Source organism: Lissotriton helveticus, chromosome 1_1, assembly GCF_964261635.1.
Source record: "Lissotriton helveticus chromosome 1_1, aLisHel1.1, whole genome shotgun sequence".
NCBI lineage: Eukaryota > Metazoa > Chordata > Amphibia > Caudata > Salamandridae > Lissotriton > Lissotriton helveticus.
Window position 1 is genome coordinate 1,826,627,676 of NC_136057.1, and position 22,532 is coordinate 1,826,650,207.

The window sequence follows — 22,532 nt, forward strand, 5'->3', positions numbered from 1 at the left end:
ACCGCGCTGGAGAACCGCCCTCCTCACATGGGGGCCACCTGAAGTATCAACAGGTATAAGGGTCATAACACACTGGGGTCAGTGGGCTAGGGTCTGGGACAACCAGGTTCTCCCCAGGTGTCATTACTGTCCCTGTTGTGGGGCGCTCTGATGGAGACCACGCTATTGCTCTCTTCCCTGCCAGCCAGTGCATGGGGGGCACGCAAATGTTTCTTTCTTCGTGCGCCTCGCGCGGGAGAGCACAGGTTCCAACCCATTAGCAAATGTAACTATAACAAGGAGCGATAACCTAAGGATAAGTCTTGTGCCTATGGTGGTGAAGGCTCTCACAAGACACAGGTTCGAATCCTGCCATTGCCGTCATGGTAACCTATGTGGTAAATTTTGAAGCTGCTTTAATGCAACGGGGGCGCAAACTTTCCGTTTTCCTTGCGCTTTGCCTGGGGGGCATGAGCAGGTTACACCCCATGGGAGTAATACATTGGTAGTCTACTGGTGAGTCTGAGCATAGCAGGTATCTCCTGTGCAATAATTGGATGTTTTCTCCTGTAAAACAACTGATGAGTCTGGGCAATTTGTTGATTTACTGGGCAATAATTGGTGTGTTCTCTCGGTAGCAATGGCAGTGTGTGGGCAAATCATGCATCCCCTATGACAAAATTGAAATGCGTTTTCTTTTAAACAACTGGTGAGTCTGGGCATATCATGCATCCCATGTGCAATAATGGAATGTGTTATTTGTACAGCAACTGGTGCTCAAATAAGGGGCTCTGATCCTGGCAATCGAGTTAGCAATAGGCTTACCTGTCAATGCTGGTTAGGGGCTGTTTTCATGGATTTGTTCTCGCTTCCAGAAACGCACGGGTTTCGTTCTATAATGGTCAAACCATGCCTAGCAGGCTGGCCTGCCAGGGCTAGGAGCAGGTACAGGGGAAGAACACACTGGGGCCAGTGTGTGGGGTTCTGGGTCAGCACGTCCAGGAATGGAGTGTAACCTTTTTTCAAATTTCTGGACAATCGGATCAAGTACACAGGCACCACTCTGAGAAGGACAGGTGGGAACGGAAGCAGGAATGGTCAGGGCGTGCTCCGGGCTCTCGGCCTGAATGCTGTTCATGGTTAAGTGCTCTTGGGGGGCAAGGTGACAACCCAGTTCTGACTTCTTGTAGGGGAGAGTAAAAGCAGTGTTAAGTGTAGCGGTTGTGCAAATACCATGACATCCTTACACATCAGCCCCAGTCATGCTCAATTACCTTATGCAACTACTGGCCTCAGCTCATAGGTGACAGGAGGGCTAACCACCACCGTAGATGGGCAGAAGACTTGTATGGTACTCATTGGGGGGGGGTGCCCAGGTGTCTTTTCCAGGAGTTATCTGAAAATCAGTACTTGTGACACACTATAGGGTTTGAACTCAGCAGGGGTGAGGGCCTGTCCAGGTGGTCAGGGACAACGGTCTTGTCAAGTCTGGACTTCCGTAAGCGCGGCTAGGGCCCACCCAAAAAAAAATAATTCAGGAGGAGTTCTCCTGTGATATATTTAGCTAAGTGGTTTAATAATGTTGTTCACTCAGTAAGTCAAGTCATGGTGGACAATGGCCGTCGGCCCAGGGCATCCGTTTAGCCATAAGGGGGGCTGGTTCGCTTCTTTCGACACACTGCGAGTTGGATACAGATGGGTCAGTTCTGTTGGGACGAATGCTCCGTTGGGTAGAGCTCTTTAGGATAAGGCGTGTGCAGCATGGAACTTGGGTAGCCAGCTCAGGCTTGAACCTGGATTGGTAAAGTTGATGTGATGGGCCAATTGGTGCTGCACCAAGAGTAAATGATATAGTACAGCATCTATTTACCGTTTCTGTATGGGACCATCATTAGCAACAGCAGCTGCGCACATGGGTAGCAGTATAGCTTCTTTTAGTTCGCCCTGGGTTGGGGCTGGCAAGGTCATCAGCGTGGCGGCCGGAAACAGAGTAAGAATAATCATATCTGTGATGGGGCAATGCGCACTCAGCAGTCAAGCAAGCTAAGTTTCAGCAGAACCCTGGTATACTGTCGGGAATAAATGCAAGGTTATGGGCTACACATAAATAGGCCTTTCTGTGAGCAGGGGGCGTGAGTGAGCCATTCCCAGGAGGGTGTGATTGGCCTTGTAGTGCTGAAATGAAGGGGATGGAGCACTAATACGGAAAACTCCAGAGCACAGTTTGCAGTCATTGTTGAGAGGATCAGGGACATTACTCATATGTTTACTCCATGTCCCCTGATCAAAAAGGATTGCAGGTTACCAGTCGCTGCAGTTAAGCTAAGTGTCCTTGGTAGACTGTCCGCTAACATTAGGATCGGCATTGTGGTGGTCAGCCGCCTGGCAGGCCTTTTATATGTGGGGTTATAGCTCAGGTATGTCCAAGTAAGGGTTAGGAGGCCAGAAGCCAGACAGGGGATACAAGTTCACAGGCCTGTAGAGCAGCAGAACTTTTATGGGCTTTTGGTTGCTGGTCAGCACAGCTGTCCAGAGGAGGAAATGACATGTCCTTGCTTGATCTGAGGGAGGCCTTTTAATGAACAGGCTGTAGGTAACTAGGTCTATAGTGGTGGGGGGCCCTGGGGTGACGGTGGTCACCCCCAGTGCTGTGGTGGAGTTACAGGGCGATCCAGAGGCTGTCAGATACAGTAAGGGTACCCTCTGCAGGAGCACAGTAAGGGTGCGAAAGCCAAAATCCCCAGGGAGCTCCTCACGTTGGACCCTGGAGGAGCGACGGCACCCCGTTAGTCCTTCGGGCGGTTGTGGACCTGAGCAACCAGAGGTTGCCTGCAACTCTCGCCCCCCCCCCCCCTGAGCTGGGAGGGGTGTGAGTAAGGGGTGGACTGGCAGTCTGCCGGTAGGAGGGGCTAGACGCTCCCCCAAATCGACAAACACCGGTTGGCAAGGGCCACTGGGCAGATTGGCTCATCAGGCGGGCAGGTGGCGAGGGGCTGCCTGTCCTGGGATCGGCCATGAGATAACCCACCATGTTGGCATATTTGTTATGCAAATAAACCTGCAGCAATTTGCTCCACTAAAAAATGTGTTGTGCCTGATTATTTCTCTGAAGTATTGCTTTGGGAGGGATGGGGAGTGTTGCCGATATTGGCACTAAGCGTGAGCATTGTGCCATCTGTCTAAATAGATTGTGGCACAGGTGCACCAGCAGAGCACTTACAAGTGAGCCAGGAGCGTGTCAGAAATGTGCCATGAAAACATTAGCAGTGTGCCAGGAGTCTCCCGGCCTTGTGACAAAATGTGTCAGCTACAGCATGGGTGGTGTCAGCAGCGTGCGTGGGGGCGGGGCATTGATGTGCGAGGACAGTGTCAGGAATGTGCCAGGAGTTCGTAGTCAGTGTGCCAGCTTTGTGGATGGACTGTGGTAGAGTGTGCCGTGAGTTTGCCAGAAATGTGCGAGGGCAGTGTCAGCAGTGCGTCAGGTGTCCACAGAGTATCAGGTGTGTGAATAGATTGTATCACTGCACGTTTTAGTCACTGGAGTTCAACTCACTGAGTCATGTTTAACAATCCTCTTTCCTCTGTTGCATTGTCTAGGTTTTGGTCATCACGTCCATTATCTTGCCTAAATAACCCACCAAGTCTATTGAAGTCTATTGAAGTACCTTTTATAGTTGAGAGGTCAGTCGTATTTGCCACGCACCAGTTTCTTAAGCGCATAGAAGCAGCCGGCACTGTCTTTAAGTGTTATAGCATTTCACTTTTCTCTTTAGTGGTTTGATTATCTTTCAAATCGTTCTAGCAAGGCGGGGCTAAAATGAAGTGTTTATACTTTTTATACGCATTTGTTTTATTTGTTCACTGCTTTTATGTTTCAATGCATGCGTTTTTTTATTTTTAACATTTCGTAATACATTGTTGATATATCTTCTGTTTTCGTGTAATAGTATTTTTGTACTACCGTATTTCAAATAACAATAATGCAATCCTCTGATTGAAAGAATCCTCTAACCCAGGTGGAACAAAAGCACTGCTCCCATTGCATCGCTGCAGAGAGGCCATCAACCGAATGAGCATCATGGCCTCTCGACCTTCGCGTGTCCAGCATGAGTTGCATTGGTGGACAGTGTGAGAAGCTTGATCTTTGTGGATGTTTGAAGAACTTCACACGTACACAGACTACAATTTTCCAAATGTCTGGAGGCAAATTCGCTCACTTTGTTACTATAGAGCATTCTGCCTTACCTGTGGCGCGATTCACTAACTAAATTCAACTATAATAAAAACAAGCATTACAAATGCAATAGGTCTCGTCTTTCATTAAGTTAAAGCCATTTGCTTTGCTATGCAATACCATTAGCTAAGCAAATAGCTTTAACTTAATCAAAGTCGAGACCTATTGCATTGTCAATGCTTGTTATAGTTTGGTTAGTGTTTGAAATTATTTAAAGTGTGAATTTTGTGTCTCCAATAATTGTTTGTTAAATCAGAATGCAAAGTGTGGCGGTGTCTAGCTGTGCTGCCTTCATTTCTTGCACCTACTCCCATTCAAGACACAACTCATACAACATGCATCCTTGAAGTGAGATATGTGGAACCAAGTATGCCAGTAGGAAACAAATTGCGAATACCAACAAATAAGCTGAGAATTCCTGCATAATCAATACACATTTTCTATCTTTTCCATTTTTTGATTAGTTTAGGAGTCTTTGCTTTCAGTCATATGGCCACACTGATTGGGGTTTTAATTTGAAAAATCATCAACAATTTCACTCAATGTTTGACGTTTAGGAAGACATTTCATTGGTTTGTATACCCCATTAATAAGCGTTTCTGGGGAATTTTTCAGGGGCATTTATTTGAACAATGCTTATCATTTCCTGAATGTTGGTTTTATTTGAACTCACTCAGTACTTTTTTTCAGGCCGTCATTCCAAAATATGCTGATCGTAATTTGTGAAATTCATAAGACATCTGGAGCTCTGATGATCTGCCCAAAGTAGTTTAATTAGTTCCAGGAAGTGTGTTTAGTTTATGCACGCGCAGCCCCAATTTTCATATATCTCCTTGCTCAACAGCACTTGCCATTTTTCGATTTTAGGCATTCAGTTAATAAATCATCTGATTTATTGTTCAGGAATTGGGGAAAGCCTTCTGAGAGAAAGCTATACCAGTCTTTGCAGTCTAAAGCGTTATACTGCTAAAAAGCATAGGGGCTGATCACGATGGCGGGCGGACTTGAGTACGCCCAACATCGTAGTGGGATCGGGACCGCCCGCCTGTAAGGCGGCGGTCCCGCAGCCCTAATTACGATGCGACTGCCACCGTGGCAGTCGCATCCAGCAATTTAACTTTCCAGATGGTGCTGCTGGCTGCAGCACCGCCGCAGTGTTGTAAATCGCATGTTGTGCATTTCCATGCACAACGTGGCAGGCACCACACGGTGGCTGCCGCCTTGTGCATGGAAATATAGGGGTAAACCATGGGTACCCCCCAGTGCACACACATCCTCCCCCACACAGAGGGGGCCCGCAACGGACCCCGAATCCAGCCTCCGCCAGCCTTTCCATGGCGGTTCATTGCCATGGAAAGGCTGGCTGATGCCAGCATTGTAATCAGGCGGGCGGTGGCTGCTAGGCATTGCCACCATTTTACATAGGCTGACCATCCGCCAGGCAATCGTCACGATTGCCTTTGACGGAAGCGTGGAGGGCGGTCTTTGAGACAGCCGTGGTCGCACAACTATTCATCCCATCCTAATGTGGCGGGGGGAAATGGGACTCAGATGGCGGAGGGACTGCCACCACATGGCTGGCAGAGGTGGTCCCTCCGCCATCATAATCGTCCCCATAGTTCACACATGCACTGGCTGTTTATCATGGCAATTTAATTGCCATATGTTTTGTAGTCAGTCTTCTCTAACCATGGTTTGCTTTTCAAACATTGTTTGAATGAGTTATGCCTTTTAAATACTTGGGGGGGGGACACAGTTTAATCCTACATTTGTTATGAGTTATGGGTTGCTTGAATTAGACATTGCTGTTGAAGCAGTTGGTTACTATGTTGTAGAATCTGATTATGGTTACGTGACTTAGATGGCTTCAGGCACTTTTACTATCACTTAAGGTGTATGTAGGGTCTGCTGCTTTCTCTTAAAGAACTGGAGTGTATTAGAAGAAGCATTATAAAGGAATACAGGTATTGCTTTATTTACGACTCATTTCGTAACTTTTTACCTTCTGAAATCCTAAAGGATTCAGGGCCAGATGTAGGACCCTTTTTTGCACGGATCTCCTGTTTGCGGCCGCAAAAAAGGGTAACAGCATGTACAAATGTTATTTTGCGAGTCACTAACTCGCAAAAAAGCATTTGCGACTCTCCCAATTAGGAAGGTGCATCCCTTCCTAATTAGGAGTCAACATGCTATGTACTAATGTTTTGCGGCCTCAAAACACTTGCAGTTTATTTACCACCTACTTCAAGTAGGTGGTAAATCACTGGCAAAGGGGAAGGGGTGCCTAGGGGACCCCTTCCCCTTTGTGAAAAGGTGGGAAAATATTTTTAGGAGCAGGCAGTGGTCCCAGAGACCACTGCCTGCCCTTACAAAAATGAAATGGAAAAGTTTCATTTTTCTTTCTTAAATGCATCCCGTTTTCGGGTTGCATTTGTAACAAGCATTTGCAATGCAATAGGTCTCGCATTAGGAAAGTTTGAGCTATTGGTATTGTAAATCACAAATCTTTTTTTTATGTTTTGGTTTTGAAAATAGCTAAATTAATAGCTTTGTCATTTACAATGCCAATAGTTTTAACTTTCGCAACTGTGACACCTATAGCATTTGTAATGCAATATGTGTTGTATTTACGTGACTTAGATGTATTGATATTACAAATAACAATGGCTTAATAATTCATACTTAAATGAAAGTTATTGTAATTTATAATGGCAATAGCTTAAACTTTTGTAAATAACTTCCCAAAAACCTGGTGAAAGCAAAAAATCTGGGTGGATTAAAAGGATGGAACCCATTTGCATTATGACGTAGTAACAGTTGTTCCTTAGTTTTGTCCTATATACTGTCTAGGTGGTGGTGAAGTTAGCACATCAACATGAATTTGACACTTATTCGACATTGACTGAACTAAACCTCAAGAACTACGGCTTTTAAAAAGTTGTAAGAGTAGGATAGCACAAAGGAGTGATAAAGTTGTGAGTGCCGTCAAGTCGTCGTAGGGCTAAGATTGACGGCCCTGGGACCCAACTGTCTGCTGGCTGGTTGCCCAAGTGAAACCAATTTAAACAACAACAACGCTCACACGCGTCGCTGCCATTGCCCGGAGGCCGGCAAATCCTGCCAGGGGGCCGCCAGTGATCCAAGTTCCGATCCGATCCTCGGCTCGTCCGTCGGTCGACGTGGCGGCCCCTGGGGTTTGGCGGCCCTGTGCAGGTGCACAGTTTGCACATGCCTAGGGCCGGCCCTGAGGTGATGTGTGATCTTTGGATTAAGTGGGAAATCAATGGCCATTAATTTCCAAGATGGTTTGAGTAAACTAAATTTGGAGTAGTCTTTTTTTCAATATTAAATTGATGTGCGTCCAAAGCATCTAGAAGGGAGCCAGTCACCTGCTGTTATGCACTGACACGATGAGATGCCAACTGAAGGCAGCCAGTCACTCTGCACCAGCTGCTGAAGGCAGCCAGTCAACCTGCTTCTCAGCACTGGCACGGTGAGATGCCAACTAAATGCAGCCAGTCATCCTGCTTCTCTGCACTGGCATGATGAGATGCCAGCTGCTGATGGCGTCCAGTCACTGGCATAATGATATGCCCACTGAAGGCAGTCAGTCACCGGCCTCTCTGCACTGGCACGATGAGATGCCAGCTGGTGAAGGCGGCCAGTCACCTTGCTTCTCTGCACTTGAATGATGTAGGTTCACAAAAGTTATCATTTTATTCATCCCTGGTGTCCCCTCAAGTCTTTCTTCCATCCCCATCCTCACCATGAGAGACTAAAAGATTGAGATGAAATGAGTGACTGGTTGAGAAAAGGACAGCCTCTGCTGCAAGGAGGGGCAGAATGATGAGGGGAGAGATAGCCTGTGTAGTACAGGATGGCAATGCCACTAGAAGACAGTGGCAGGAGGAGTCCACTAAGGAGCTGAGAGCCTCTGGTGAAAGGAGGGACAGAGTGACACGGAGAGAGAGACAGCCCATGGGGAGGGCCATTAGGAGAGATTGAAGGGGTGAAGTGAATGGAGGAGACAGGTAAGAAGCAGAGACTCTGGTGAAGGAAGGGGAAGGGTGACCAGGAGAGCGCAGAAGCAGCCTGGTGTGGCGGTGGGGAGTGCCACAAGGATAGACTGAAAGGCTGAGATGAAATCCGTGACCTTGTGAGAAACAGAGAGCCTCTGGTGAAAGGAGGGGCAGGGTTACAAGGAGACGGGGGAGACAGCCGCGAACAACCGGGGTGGAGTGCCGTTAGGAGACACTGAAAGCCTGAGATAAAAGGAAGGATCGGGCAAGAAGCAAAGAGCCTCTGGTGAAAGGAGGGACAGAATGACGAAAGGGGAGAGAACCTATGATGAGCAGTTGGGAGCGAGTGAGAAGCGGAGAATAAAAGCGTAAGATGAAAGGAGGGTCGGAGTTCGGAAAAGAAGTAGGGAGTCTCGTCGTGAATTAAGGGAGCTAAGGGTAGGGAAAGCAGAGAGCTCGCAATGAATGGAAGGCCAGGATGAGAAAAGGCAGAGGGGGCCTCTGGAGAATGGAGGGGCAATGAAAGACAGACAGAATGCACCGAGTAAAGGGACAGGGTGAAAGAGGATGAAGACCTGAAGCGCCTCGTCAGTGGTAATATGCACTATGTAAATGCAATTAAATTGTTAGCGAGGCAGAGTGATGAAGGCAGATCCGGAGCGTGAAGGGGCAGTGAGGACAGAATGACAGCCTGCAATAACCGACGAGAGAGAGTGAGGAGTAGAAACATGTGATAGAGGGACAGGAGAGGAAAGGGGTTTATGCAAGCCAGGGTGGTTGCTTTGAATGGAGAGTCGTGGGGAGAAGAGACAGGCGCTGGGTTATCACAGAGACGTTACCAGGATATGAGAGTGAGAGAGTTCTGGGTTGATAGAGCGAGAGAGGAAGTCTGCGTGCGGGAGGAGATAAGGTTGGAGTGGAGAGACAGCCTGCAAGAGAGTACAAGACAGAGAGACAGGGCCATTATTGGGCACAGGTTACTGGGAGAAGGAAAGAGCGCGGTGATCCAACGTCGGATAGACAGTCAGGTTGCGGAGAAACGGATGACAGCGCCTGCCTCTGGGGTGCCCTCCCTCTGTACAGCTGCAGGGGGCAATGTCGCGCGCGCATCACTCTGAATGCGTCATTGAGGAATGGGTTCCTGACACTCCTCACCGGACACAGGCCCATGCACAACGCCTTGGCCGCTTTTCTGAGACTGCAGACGTGGCTCAACCTAGGAGGGCAAAAGGTTCTGCAGGGTTAGGGGCAGAGAGGGTCCCTCTGCTAGTCTGCTCATGGACAGGGTTAGCAGGGTTAGCAGAGGCAGGACTCAAAACATGCTTTGCTACTGTGAGAGCCACAAACACAAAAAACATGGAAAAAGAAGATGGCATTAGGTACAGGCTGCAAAGAAAATCAAAAAAAGTAACTCTAAAGCGCACGGCTCATTTGCCAGCAAGACATCTTTAAGTTGTGCATCTCCTCCCATCTCAGCCGGCTCCTGGAAGAGGCACAAAGGGGCCGGGGGAGGGAAGAAAGGCGTAGGGGAGGAGGCTTTAATAAGCGTGGACGTGAAACGAAAACAAGAAAAAAACGGAAGTCAGGCACTTTTGCCTGAGACGGGGGCGGGGCCTGCAATCCGGCAGGAAGTCCCGCCCGCCGCCACAGCCGCCGCCGAGGAAGAAGTGGAGCCGGCCGACTGATGGCCTCTCCGCAGCCCGGGGCTCCCAGGTGCTGGAGGGAGCCCCGGAAGTGAAGTCCTGCCCCCTGGTACCAGCGCTGTCGTAGATGACACACTGAACACGCCGAAAGAGCCCGGTAAGTGGTGGGGTGGGGGTGGGGGTCGCGCGTGTGTTCGAATGTGTCTGTGCGTGTGTCTGTGTGTGTGTCTGTGTGTGTGCGCGTGGGCTTGCGTGTGTGTTTGCGCGTGTGTATGCAGTGTGTGTGTGCCTGTGTATGTGCGCATGCGCGAGTGTAGAGTGTTTGCGCAAGGGAATGTGGACAGGAGAGGGGCACGGCGCCGTGCGCGCTCACGAGGTGAAAACTGAGCTACTCTGCGCTCGTGCACCCTTCCTGTCCACATTCCCAATAACGGATCACAATAGTTGTCGAAGCAGACTCTGCTATCAATGCTTCGCATTGAAGCAGGTCGTGCTTCGACCTAAAAAGCAGCTTTATTAAATAAATGCATCCCGTTTTCGGGTTGCATTTGAAAAAAGCAGCTTTATTAAAAAAGCACTCCCAGACATGGTGGTTTGCTGACCCCAGCAGGGTGGGTTGGCATTCTCAATGGGCTCGCAAATTGCAACAGGCTCATTAATATGAATGAGCCTCGGAATTTGCGACCCAATTGGGAATCGCAAAACAGTGTAATAACACTGTTGCACATTTCATTTAGCGCCTCGCAATTTGCGACTCGCAGTGAGTCGCAAATTGCGAGGTGCTTAATAACAGGGTCCTACATCTGGCCCTCTGTAGCCAGTTTGTGGATGATTCTTAAGACTTTCCATCAAATGAGAATAGAAGCTTGGCTGAAGAAATACATAATTCTGCATCCCAGACAATTATATAATTACCGGATTGAAAAAATTGCTTTTGATCCTGATGAGCATTCCTTATTTCATATTATTTTGACATAAAGACATTCTTTTCTATTTGCATTCGTACACCTTTTTAACCTTTTAATACAACTATTTCTTGTTATTAATGTCCAGATTATGCACTTCGTATTTAGGATCGGTTCTTCAAATGAAACCCTTAAATAGGGACATGGTTGCCCTGATTTAGGGACTTTTTAGTCAAGTATTTGCAGTTAACAAATTACTCTTTTGCATGTCTTTTTGGGGCATATTTACAATAAAATGTCGGAGCACGGAGCTGCATCAAATTTGGCAGCACCACACTCCGACATTTTCAAAACGCAGGAATGAGCTTTTTTGACAAGAATATTGTATTGTATTGTAATTGTATTTATATAGCACTTACTACCCCTGACGGGAAGTTGAAACGCATTTTCGGCAAGTAGCATGCTACTCTGGAACCCATAAAGGATTAGTGTTGAGTTAGTATTGTGAAATATTAAAGTATTTTGAGTGGTGGATAGGTTAGTCAGTTATTTGGAATCAGAAGGATAGCGTAGGTATAGAAGAGTGAAAAAGGTTTACATTTATATAGCGCTTGTTGCCACTGATGTGGTGTTAAAGCGCTTTTTTCGGTGAGTAGCACGCTACTCCGGAACCCATGAAGGATTAGTGGTGAATTAGTATAGTGAAAAATGAAAGTAGTTTGGCGCACCATTGTGTTTCCCCTAGTCCTGGTGAAAAAAAGCTGCCTAGCTCCAGAGCAGGCACCCTGCCGCCATGTTGCAAGGGTGCCTGCGCTGTAGGGACAATTGTTTATGTGCAGGAATGGTCACCTTCCTGCACATAAACAATCAATAATGGTGATTTGCACCTTCTATGTGTGCTGCAGAATGCAGCAGACATGTAAAGAGCAAAAAAAGAAGACAAGTTAATACTTTCTTCCCGTTGCCCCATTCTAATGCCTGGTATTCCATGGCATTCGTTTTTGGCGCTGGCTCAGCCTTGTAAATCTTGGGCAGTGTCAAAAAACAATCGGAATTGCGGTGGAACACCCACAGCAACACCCACTACATGCCTTTTTGCCAAAGGGGAGTGCGGCGGATAGGGTATATTTATAAGGTGGCGTTAAGCCATGCAAAGTGGCTTAACGGCACCATGTAAATATAGAAAATTACGCTGCGCCCCAGAGCATCAAAAAAAGTTATTCTCCTGTGGTGGTGAGGGCTTGTAAATATGCCCCTTTGTGTCTAAGATGTGGCAGTGATATGTATGTTTTATCCATCGATTGCCATCCATTGCCATCACACGTAGCTGTACATTAGTTACTTGTTTTAAATAAATTTGGTAGTGTTTTCGTGGTGATGATTTTCTTACATATAGGCTATGGATAATGAAAGCTACCTGATATTCATGGCAGTTTATTTCATCAGGATGAAATGGATATTATTAGATTCCTTCTGTCCTTTCTGGTTTTGAGTTTGTGAAGTATATTTTTTTTATCACTATTATTCTTTTTTTGTTTCAGCACACTTTTGGCGCTGTTCCCAGGATGATTATCATCGGCTATTGTGTGGTTTTGTTTTTTGTCATCCTGATAAAATATTGTTTAGTCGTAATGAAGGCTCAGTAATTCGGAATTGGGAAGCCAAAACTATGTTGACATGTTCTGTGTTATGAAAACTTAAGAACTGTTGTTGTTGGATATGACTCAGTGTGGATTCTGAATTTACTGGAAATCTATTAGTGTATGTATGTGATGAATGTGTGAGCATTTATATATTTATCTCATTGTTAATAATGGGCATCTACAACTGCCAACATTACATCAAGGCAAGTAGATGTACTTATCTTGACAATGTAGCGGTAGACGATGTAGAGGATGCAATATTATTTTAGGTTCACTTTGCTAACCTCAATATAGTGACTGTTGGAAATGTCTCTTTTTGCAGGGTCACCCCCAAACATTTTGTCTTCCTCTTCCTACGATTTGCTGAATTGGTTTTTGTTGACTTTGGAATTCTGTGCACTGCTCCACTGTTAAAGTGCTTGGGCCCTCCCCTTAAAACATGGTACTTTTGGCTCATACCCAATTGGCATACTTAATTTACTAATAAGTCCCTAGTAAAATTGTGCTGCAATCATACAGGGCGTGTAAATTAAATGCTACTAGTGGGCCTGCAACACTGATTGTGTCAGAAACTTAAGTGGCCTTTAAACACGTCTCAGGCCTGTCATTGCAGAGCCTGTGTGTGCAGTATAGACTGCCATTTTGACCCGTAAATGAAACCTTTTGCCAGGCCCAGAGCTTCCTTTTTCATACATATAGTCACCCCTAGTGTAGGCCTAGGACAGCCCCAGATAGTAGGGTGCAATGTATTTAAAAAGCAGGACATGTACATTTATGTTTCACATGTCCTGATAGTGATAAACTTTTACGTTTGTTTTTCACTACTGCAAGGCCGCCCTCTAACAAAGGATAACATTTGAGTTGCCTTATTACATTCTATAAGTGTGATTTCCAAATGGGAAAATATAACTGGTTCAAGTTTGGTGTCCCTGAAATCCTAATTTGAAATCCTACCTTAAGGTGAAGTTGGATTTTAAATTACAATTCTGAAAATGCCTCTTTTAGAAAGTTATATGGAAAAAAGAGGGATAGGCCTGTACCTCAAGTTTTTTTGGAAGCATTTACAATTTCCGCTAAATGGCCAAACACATTTTTTTGTTTGGACCGTTTTTTTATTTATACCTTTTACTTTTATCCTTTATATTTTTCATTAATTAATTTCAGCATGAAAAGGAGAATTGTCCAATCATATCAACATTCTATATACAGACATTTTACAAAACATTCCAAATCCACGTGAATGATAAAAAGTACTATACAAAATACATCACAATACACTTTTACAAAAAGACTGAAAAAGACAAAACATAAAGACATCCATTACTTGTGTCTTTTTTCCACCAGTTAGTGATCCTAGACTTGCTTTTAATGTCTATATCTGGTATGCGTATTTGCACAGGGGGACCATTTAGAATTTATGAAAAAAGAAATTAATCCTTGGTTCGCAGATTGGAATTTAAATCGTCATTCCTCTGTGCTTTATTGATGTGCCGACACGTTTCGAATCCTAGGCGTTCAGTACCAGTATTCTCATCAGGGCTTTGATGCCACGACGATGAAGCAACAGGACCTTGCAGGCAGCTTCACTGCATCTCGGACCCGATGCATCACTTTGGCTGAATGGAGGATCTTCAACACGGATCCATGCAACGCTCCACAACCAGCATTTAATGTACTCTGTTCAGCTGGCCTACCCGGATCCCTGTAGCCAACCTGCGCTCCATCGTAGTTAACATGAACTTGTGACTTTATACCAGTCTTGTGCGACCCGATAATCCTAATTGGCACTTTGTGCTTTTTGGTGCTATTTTCATAAAAAATTGTAAAATTCAATATCTTTAGTTCTTCTAATTGAATTTTGGTTGTCTGAGAATGTTGTATTTATTAAAATGTACTCTATTATTCCAAATCTGTTTTGGGCTCCTTTTGTGGTGTGTTTTCACTGTTTTACTGTTTGAAGTGTTGCATAAATACTTTCCACATTAAATCTAAGTTAAGCCTCACTGCTCTGTGGCAAGCTTCAGAGGTGGTGAGCACAGGTTAATTTGGGATTTGCTTGTGCCTTACCTTGAGAATGATTGTGGTTGCTGCTTGACCAGGGGGTATAAACGAGTCAACCAACCACCCAATTTCTCATGCTGGTGTTCAGAGGTGAGAGTTGCACTTGTGTTTGTAGTTGAAGTTGAAGTTAAAATATTTGTTAAGCGCACAACTACCAGGCGGTTTCTTGGCGCTGGGGATGCGAACCCAGGGGGAGCAGGACGCGGACGTTAAGGCGAGAAGGCTTGTGAGAAGAGAAAGGTCTTCAACGCTTTGCGAAACTCAAGGTAGGAGGCGGAAGACCTAATGGAAAAAGGAAGGGTGTTCCAAAAGGACGTGGCAAGGACAGCAAACTTTGTGCCACCCGTTTTTTTTCCTAAAACGGGGCACAGAAAGAAGGGACTGAGAAGAGGACCATAGCTCTCTGCCAGGGATATAAGATTTGATTTCGGAATTGATGAAAGCTGGAGCAGAGCCGATACGGGCCTGAAAAGTGGTACAGCCCATCTTAAAAAGGGCACGTTCTCTGATAGGGAGCGAGTGGAGGGCTTTAAGTAGGGGTGTGACATGATGTGATTTAGAGAGCCCATAGATGAGGCGGGCAGCTTGGTTTTAAACCAATTGGAGGCGCCGAAGACTATAAGCTGGAACACCATTGTACAAGATGTTACCATAGTCTAGGTGGGACAGAACCATAGCCTTGAGAATAAGTTTCAACGCTGAAAAGGAAACAAAACGGGAAATTTTACGGATTGTGCGAAGTGTCAGAAAGGAAGATGAAACCACTGTGTTGATCTGGGAATGCAATGTAAGATGGTTATTAAGTTGTATCCCTAGTGTTTTAACTGAGGAGGAGGGTGATGGGGGGGTACCTAGGACTGACGGCCAAAACGAAGGGGTCCAGGGACTGGGGCAACCACCTACAAGTACCAATTCGGTCTTATCAGGGCTTAACTTGAAGTGGTTGCAGTTCATCCAGTCCTGGATAAAAATCATAACAGATTCGAAATTGTGGATAGAACCGGGGGACGAAGAGAGATTGAAAATAAGCTGGAGGTCATCGGCATAGTTGAAGACCGTGACCTCCATCTGCTGTAAAGCAAAAATAAGGGGGAAGATGTATAGATTAAACAAAAGAGGGGAAAGCGAAGAGCCCTGAGGGACCCCACATTGGACCCTACATAAGGGGGAGGAAAAATCGGCTAGGTGGACAGCCTGCGTGCGATCACTCAGAAAGGAGGCGAGCCAGGCCAGAGCAGGCCCCCTGATGCCAGCCACCCTGACACGGGTGAGAAGGATGGAATGATCAACCGTGTCAAAGGCGGCGGACAAATCAAGGAGGACCAGTGCCTGAGGCGAGTTGATGTCCGCCCCCTCTCTGAGCGTGTCCATGACAGAGAGGACCACTTTTTCAGTTGAGTGTGACGGACGAAAGCCAGCCTGGCACGAGGTCAGGCTGCTGCTGTCCTCCACAAAAGCACTGAAGACTTTGGTGACGTGACGTTCCAGGACTTTGCCCAGAAGGGGAAGAAGGGAAATGGGGCGATAGTTGGAAAGGGAGGAGGGATCAGCTCCAGGCTTCTTTAAAATGGGAACTATAACCGCTGATTTATGAAGGTCTGGGACAATCCCCTGCTCGAGAGAGTCATTGACGAAAGTGAGAGGAGGCGTCGGACAGACCGAGAAAATCTCTCTCAGGACATGTGCAGGGCAAAAAATTCTTGGTAAGAGGGGGTATTAGATCAAGGAATGATAGATTGGGCGGGGGTAGGGGATTGGAGATGGAAGGGGAAGACAGAGGTATGTTGGCCTTGAAGGCAGCGATCTTCTCAACAAAATAATTGTTGAGAGAGTCACAGAGGGATTGGGAAGGGAAGGGTTTAAGGGTAGCCCTGTCTGATGAAGCCAGCTCCTGGACAGTAGCAAAAATTTCCCTAGGTTGGTTTTCGGATGCAAGAATTTTGGAGGAGAAGTAATCAGTCTTGGCGAGGAGGATGGCTTTTTTATAATCAGTCAAGATGGAAATATACTGTAGCTTTAAGGTAGGACAGTAGGCGCCTCCAGGCGCGCTCTGCCTGCCGCACTGTGAGGTTTTTTCCCTTGAGCTCAACATTGAACCATCTATTGGCATCATGGGCCCGTCTAATTTTGACGCGCCTGAGCGGGGCCACTTGATCGCCTGCTCTGGAGAGCCAATTGTTGATGGTATGGACTTGGGATGACGGGGATAGGTCTACCAGGTTAGGACAAGTGGCAGAGAGAGAAGAGCAAAGAGACGGCATATCTACATGATTCCAATTATGGGCCCAGGTATTCCTGGGGAAAGAGGTTTTTTTTGCAAGGCTTAAATCAAGAAAAAAAGAGATCAAAAAATGATCAGACCAGGGACAGGGCATAACAACAGGGGTGGAAACAGAGATGTTGAGTGACCAAATTTGATCCAAGATGTGACCTCGGACGTGAGCCGGAGTATGAACATGTGATAGGAAATTTAGACTGCACAAGAGTTCCGTGAATTCTTTGGACATGGCGCCCTCAGCAGGGTCAGGGGGCCAGAGGTTGAAATCCCCCAGCACCATGACAGATGCATTATTCACTGATAAAGTCGCCAGTAGTTCCTGAAAGGCAGAAATAAAGTGCGGTGTTTGCTGGGGAGGGCGGTAGATACGTGCACAGGTAATGGGAACCTGAACTTGCACTGACTTACAGTAATTTTGTGTTACACTATCACCCCACATAAATATTTTTAAACCGATTCAGGTTGTTCAATTCTCCTTGATTGACTTCTTTTGATTTTTCCAAATCTACCTTCAGTCCTACTACTGGACTGTCTGAAACCATACCTGCAGCAATGGAGTTTGATTTGGCCAACCTGGTAAACTACACAGTGGTTGAGCTTAAACAGTACTGTCAGTAAAGGGTACTTAAAATGAAGAAGGGCACCTCACAGTTGGAGCTTCAGAAAGTTCTGAGGGCCTGGACAAAGGTCCACCAGTTGATGGTAGCCACAGAGGGGCAAGAGGATACAGTTTATATGGAGGATCAGGATCAAGACCAGCACAACCACCCTGGAATACAGTCTTCAGGGGAGGAGGAGGGGGGACTCTTCCTCTGACCTGAGTTGGATCCCCCTGCAAGAGCAGGAAGCAGTGCTTCATCACATTTCCCATCCCCAGAGGAGCAGGCAGACAGGAAGGCAAAGAGGGAGTTTCAACTGCTAATAACCAAACTGAAAATGGAGGACAAACTTGCTTTGGAGCAGTTGGCTCATGGAAGGAGTCTGGCAATAAGGCCCAAACAAGCAGATTCCAGCAATGGTGGCAGCAATTCTACAGTTCTGGAGGAGACAAGAACGTCCACTTACCTTGGGATCTTGTGCCCATCTATGTGGTGAGGGATGATGTAGACAATTGTCTTGCGGCATATGAGGTTACTCTGAAGATAGGCATGATTTCAGAGGAGATATAGGGGATGTCATGTGGAAACACATGCCTCCAGTGGGGCGGGACACGTTGCTTACAGTAGAAGTGGAGGACCAAACCACATATGCCCCATGAAAGCCATCCTTGTCACTAAGTTTGGACTCACCTCTGAGAAGTACCACATCAGGTACAGGGACAGACAGAAGGTGCAGAAACAGTCTTGGGTGGACTACTTAGATAATGCGAGCAAGGCACTGAATGGCTGAGTGAGGGGCAGCAAAGTCAATGGATATGTTGGGCTGTACAACTTAATCTTGAGATAGCACATGATCAGTGCCTGTTTAACAAGTAGCGCCAGCCCCTAGTTGACAGCAAGCTGAATGACTCCAGGAAGCTTGCTGAGAAGGCGGAACTCTGGGTCAGCACCAGAGTGGAAAGAAGTCACCTGGGAGTGCCTCCAAAAAGGGTGGTTCAGGTTCCCCCAGGCAGAGTGAGAGAGAAGTTAAGGATGACCCAGACAAGTCTCAGTATAAGGAAAAAGGAAAGATTCCCAAGACCCGCCTGAGAAAAAGGGGGGTGGTTCTGTTGGGTTGTGGCCCAGGGTGCCTGCATCTTCTTTGAGTGATCCCAGATTGGACATAAGCAAGGGGACACTGTCTGTCCAAAGAAACCACTCACTGGCGGGACCTCAAGAGGGGAGGCCAAAATGGCCTTAAGAGTAAACAGTCCCCAGGAGCAGGTCAGAGACCATGTCATGATCTCCCTTAGTTCGGAGAAAGACTCAGAGGCTGAGCTGGCAATCCCTTGAGGGTGGAAGTCATCACTTCCACCACGTGAAAGTGAATGGGGTTCCCGTCACTGCTCTGAGGGACACTGGGGCTAGCCAGACCATGGTAGTGGAAAGGCTAGTTACCCCAGAGCAGTACTCTGACCAGGTGTTAAGGGTAGCTCAGGTCCATGGACAAGACATCTTCTGCACTATGACCCTGGTATCCTTGGAATGGTGTGGAGAGATGACCTAGAGGAGGTTTATAGTTAGTCCCCAGATGTCCATAGACTGAATTCTGGGAAATGAGTTGCCCCTGGTTTCAAAAGAACTGAGAGGGGCGGCCACCAAGGGACCCCTGACAGCTCCGTTTTCTGAAGGTACTACTCCTAGTGGAGGGTATGGGAGCCCAGATGGAGAGGCAGGTTCAGGGAGGACATGACCCTGGCCCCTGTCAGCCTCATCGTACAGACCCTGAGTTGAATGACCAGTGTCAGGATACCACCCTGAACTGGTTGGAGGTAGAGAAGAAGTAGAGTGCACTGCAGCTGGGGCTACTGCCCCCACTCTGAGACACCTCAGAGGTAAGGAAAACCTAAGGAGCCCATAGAGAACTCCTTGCCAGTCCGAAGGCTGTAAGAGAGGCCTACCTAATATCCCTGCTAAGAGCCTTCACCTAGCAATGGATGGCCCGGAGCCTGGCTCCTGACGCTGACAGCTGTCATTGGCCTCTGTTTGTTACTGTCCTTATTGGCAGAGTTTTCCTTGTGTTGGGGGACCGAAGTCTGACCCAAGGTGTGGAGTGGGCCACATATCTTTGTTGCCAATGGTGGTTTTCTCTGCCTACTGGAATGTATCTGTGAACAAGTTCAGGTTAAGTGCAGCACAGATGGGGTCCACAGGTGAGGAGACGGGTTCTGCATGGGTCAGAGCTGTGGCCCAGGAGAGTGTTGACAGAGGGGTCAAACTGAATCCAGAAAGGCGTAGAACTGACAAGTGCCCCTGCAGCGGATTACCATTTTCCACATACCATCCTCTAAGCAGGGAAGTCCATCTAGATATTGATGAGTCTCACTTGCCTTTAGACTAGAGGTGGGTCATGTTGGAAATGGTCCTTTATACACGGTCACCTACAAACCTTTTGCCTTCCTCCTCCTACTTTTTGCTGGATTTCTTTTTGTTTTTGTTGCCTTTGGGACTTTGTGCACATTTCCACTGCTAACCAGTGCTAAAGTGCTTCTGCTCTCTTCTTAAAACATAGTAAAATTGGCTCATACCCAAATGTCATATTTAGTTTACTAATACAGCCCTAATAAGGTGGTACTACATGTGTCCAGGGTCTGTAAATTAAATCCTACTAGTGGGCCTGCAGCACTGATTCTACCACCCACTTAAATAGCCCTTTAAACATGTCTCAGGCCTGCCGTTGCAGAGCCTATGTGTGCAGTCTGAACTGCCATCTCGACCTGGTAAAATAAACTTTTGCCAGCACAAACCTTCCTTTTTAATACATATGTCACCCCTAGGATAGGCACTGGACAGCTCAGAGGGCAGGGTGCAATGTATTTAAAAAGCAGGACACGTACTTTTAAGTTTTACGTGTCCTAATAGTGAAAAACTCTAAAAAAGAATTTCACTACTTCAAGGCCTATCTATCTCATAGGATAACATTGGAATTGCCTTATTACATTTTACAAGTGCAGTTTCCAAATGGGAAGATATAACTGGTTCAAGTTTGGTGTCCCTGGAATCCTAATTTAAAATCCTAATCTATGGTGAAGTCAGATTTTAAATTATAATTCTAAAAAAGACACTTTTAGAAAATTGGTATTTTCTTGTCTTAGCCATTTGGTGCCTGTAGCCTGTCTCTGGTCACATGACTGGGTGTAGTTGGTAGTTGGGCTTTTTGTATGCTTCCTATACAGGCAAAATCAGTGGGAGCTTAAGTGTGACTGAATGGGCCCTCACAGGCAGGGTGGAGGGAGGAACTGGGCCCAACCTCACTTAAATCTGAATATGCTGGGTCCTGCCTCCACACAAAGAGTTGCAAACTCCCTGTTATTATTCTGGAGCCAGGGAAGGCGGGGCACATGAGCACTTCAAAATCATGCCTCTCCCCACTTCAAAGAAGGCACAACTGTATATAAAAGAAGGTCCTCAGACAATACTGCTTCAGTACACTTCTGGACCTGTGCAAACATAGCCAGGAAGAAGGGCTTTTGTGTTGCTGAAGGACTGCACTCTGCTGGACTCCTGCTCTGCTGTACTGACCTGTTGCCCTTTTGCCTGGGTGAGGACTGGACCTGCATCTCTTGAACCCAGAGGGACTCAAAGGGCTAGTTGGCTGGCCTCCTGATCTAAAGCCTCGATGACATGACAGGCTTCCAGGTTCTGACCATCGCTGCGTGACCCCAGAGGAGGATGAGATGTTTTTTTAATTGAATGGGTGCAGATTCCCAACCCGCTATCCACTTATCTTAATTTCTCTACCATGTGAGCAGAAGCCTCTGCAGAAAAGGAGGCTCTTGTTTTCGCATGACAACAGTAATGATTCAGCAGACAGACCAAGTATGATGGGGATCTTCTACGAATGCACACCTCCATTCTACTGGTAAAGAGCGTACCCTTACAAATACATCATTGCTGAAATCATACAAGACACATAGCTCATATACATCATCCTATGTATTTGTGTTTCAGTAAGGGTGAGTGGAAGCCTAGGAATCACCTACTCCACTCTAAAACAAGACCTATGTTCACTTCATCAGACAACACTATGATGTGCATGTTCCTCTGATATATAAAAAATTGGGACTGGGGCAATTTTCTCGGCACCTCAGTATGTAACCAATATTCTATTCAATCAATTAATCAATCAATCAATCAGAACATTTGTATAGCGCACTACTCACCCGGAGGGTCTCAAGGCGCTGGGGGGGGGGGGGACCGCTATTTGCCACATAACTTCACAAAATATGAATTTATATTGCTAAGTGGAATATGGGCAAATTTCATCTTTTACTCCAGGACCCAGATAGATAAAAGTCCTCAATGGCACAGGCTAACATGAAGGAATCAAAGAGATTAGGGTACTTTACTGTAGAGTCAGAGCAACCGCCACTTCCAGTGAAGATAGTTCAAGCCACTGACGATTTCAGGAGTAAATTGTGACTCCCAGTGCTTTGCCTCGGCAGAGGTGAATTGTTCTGATTCCCAAGGAAAGAACACCTGGCTTTATAGCTGGCTACCGAGAAATGGTAGTATCATGATCTTACCATTGTCATGACACTGTCACAGCACTTCCCCAGTATCTGTAATGTTTAACTTCAGATAAATGCTTTTGCCAACTGTAGCTTAAGCACAGGCAGTATTCTTTCCCTACCTTTTTTATGAGTAAGACTCTCAGTTTTCCATTATACCGATTTTTTTTATATGAATACAGACAGAGTATCATCTATTTTCCATCTACAAGGAAAACAGGACTTCTTTTGGATGATACGCTCTACCATCGATCACATGTTCAAAGTCAGTAGCTGTAGAGATTGACATGAGAGTTAAAAAACCTTTCTAAATGAAGCTGAAATAATTACAGGTGTACAGCCGCGAGGCAGCGTAATTTAGTGCCCACCCCTTTTATATACAATGTATATACTCAACGCATGTTAAATTATATTAATATATGTGCATTTTAATAATCATTCCTGGTAAGAGGCTGTATACTCTTTTTAATGAGAGACCCTAATATATTTAGCTAAATTATAAATGTAATTACCATGAAAGGAATGTATGCTTTCTTTAAAATCACATTTGAGATATTCACTTGGGCTAACTGTATTAATTTAAAATCTGTTTGAATCTGGCATTGGCCTATTCTGTAACTA

The 22,532-nt window shown here is 46.2% G+C and overlaps 1 long non-coding RNA gene across 1 annotated transcript; it reads left to right on the plus strand.

The window, feature by feature from the left end:
* Positions 1–9,884: 9,884 nt before the first annotated feature.
* On the plus strand, positions 9,885–14,332 carry LOC144753323 (uncharacterized). The gene is made up of 2 exons (XR_013594298.1): positions 9,885–10,032; positions 12,322–14,332. It is a non-coding gene; the product is annotated as an uncharacterized LOC144753323 (long non-coding RNA).
* The last annotated feature ends 8,200 nt before the right edge of the window (positions 14,333–22,532 follow it).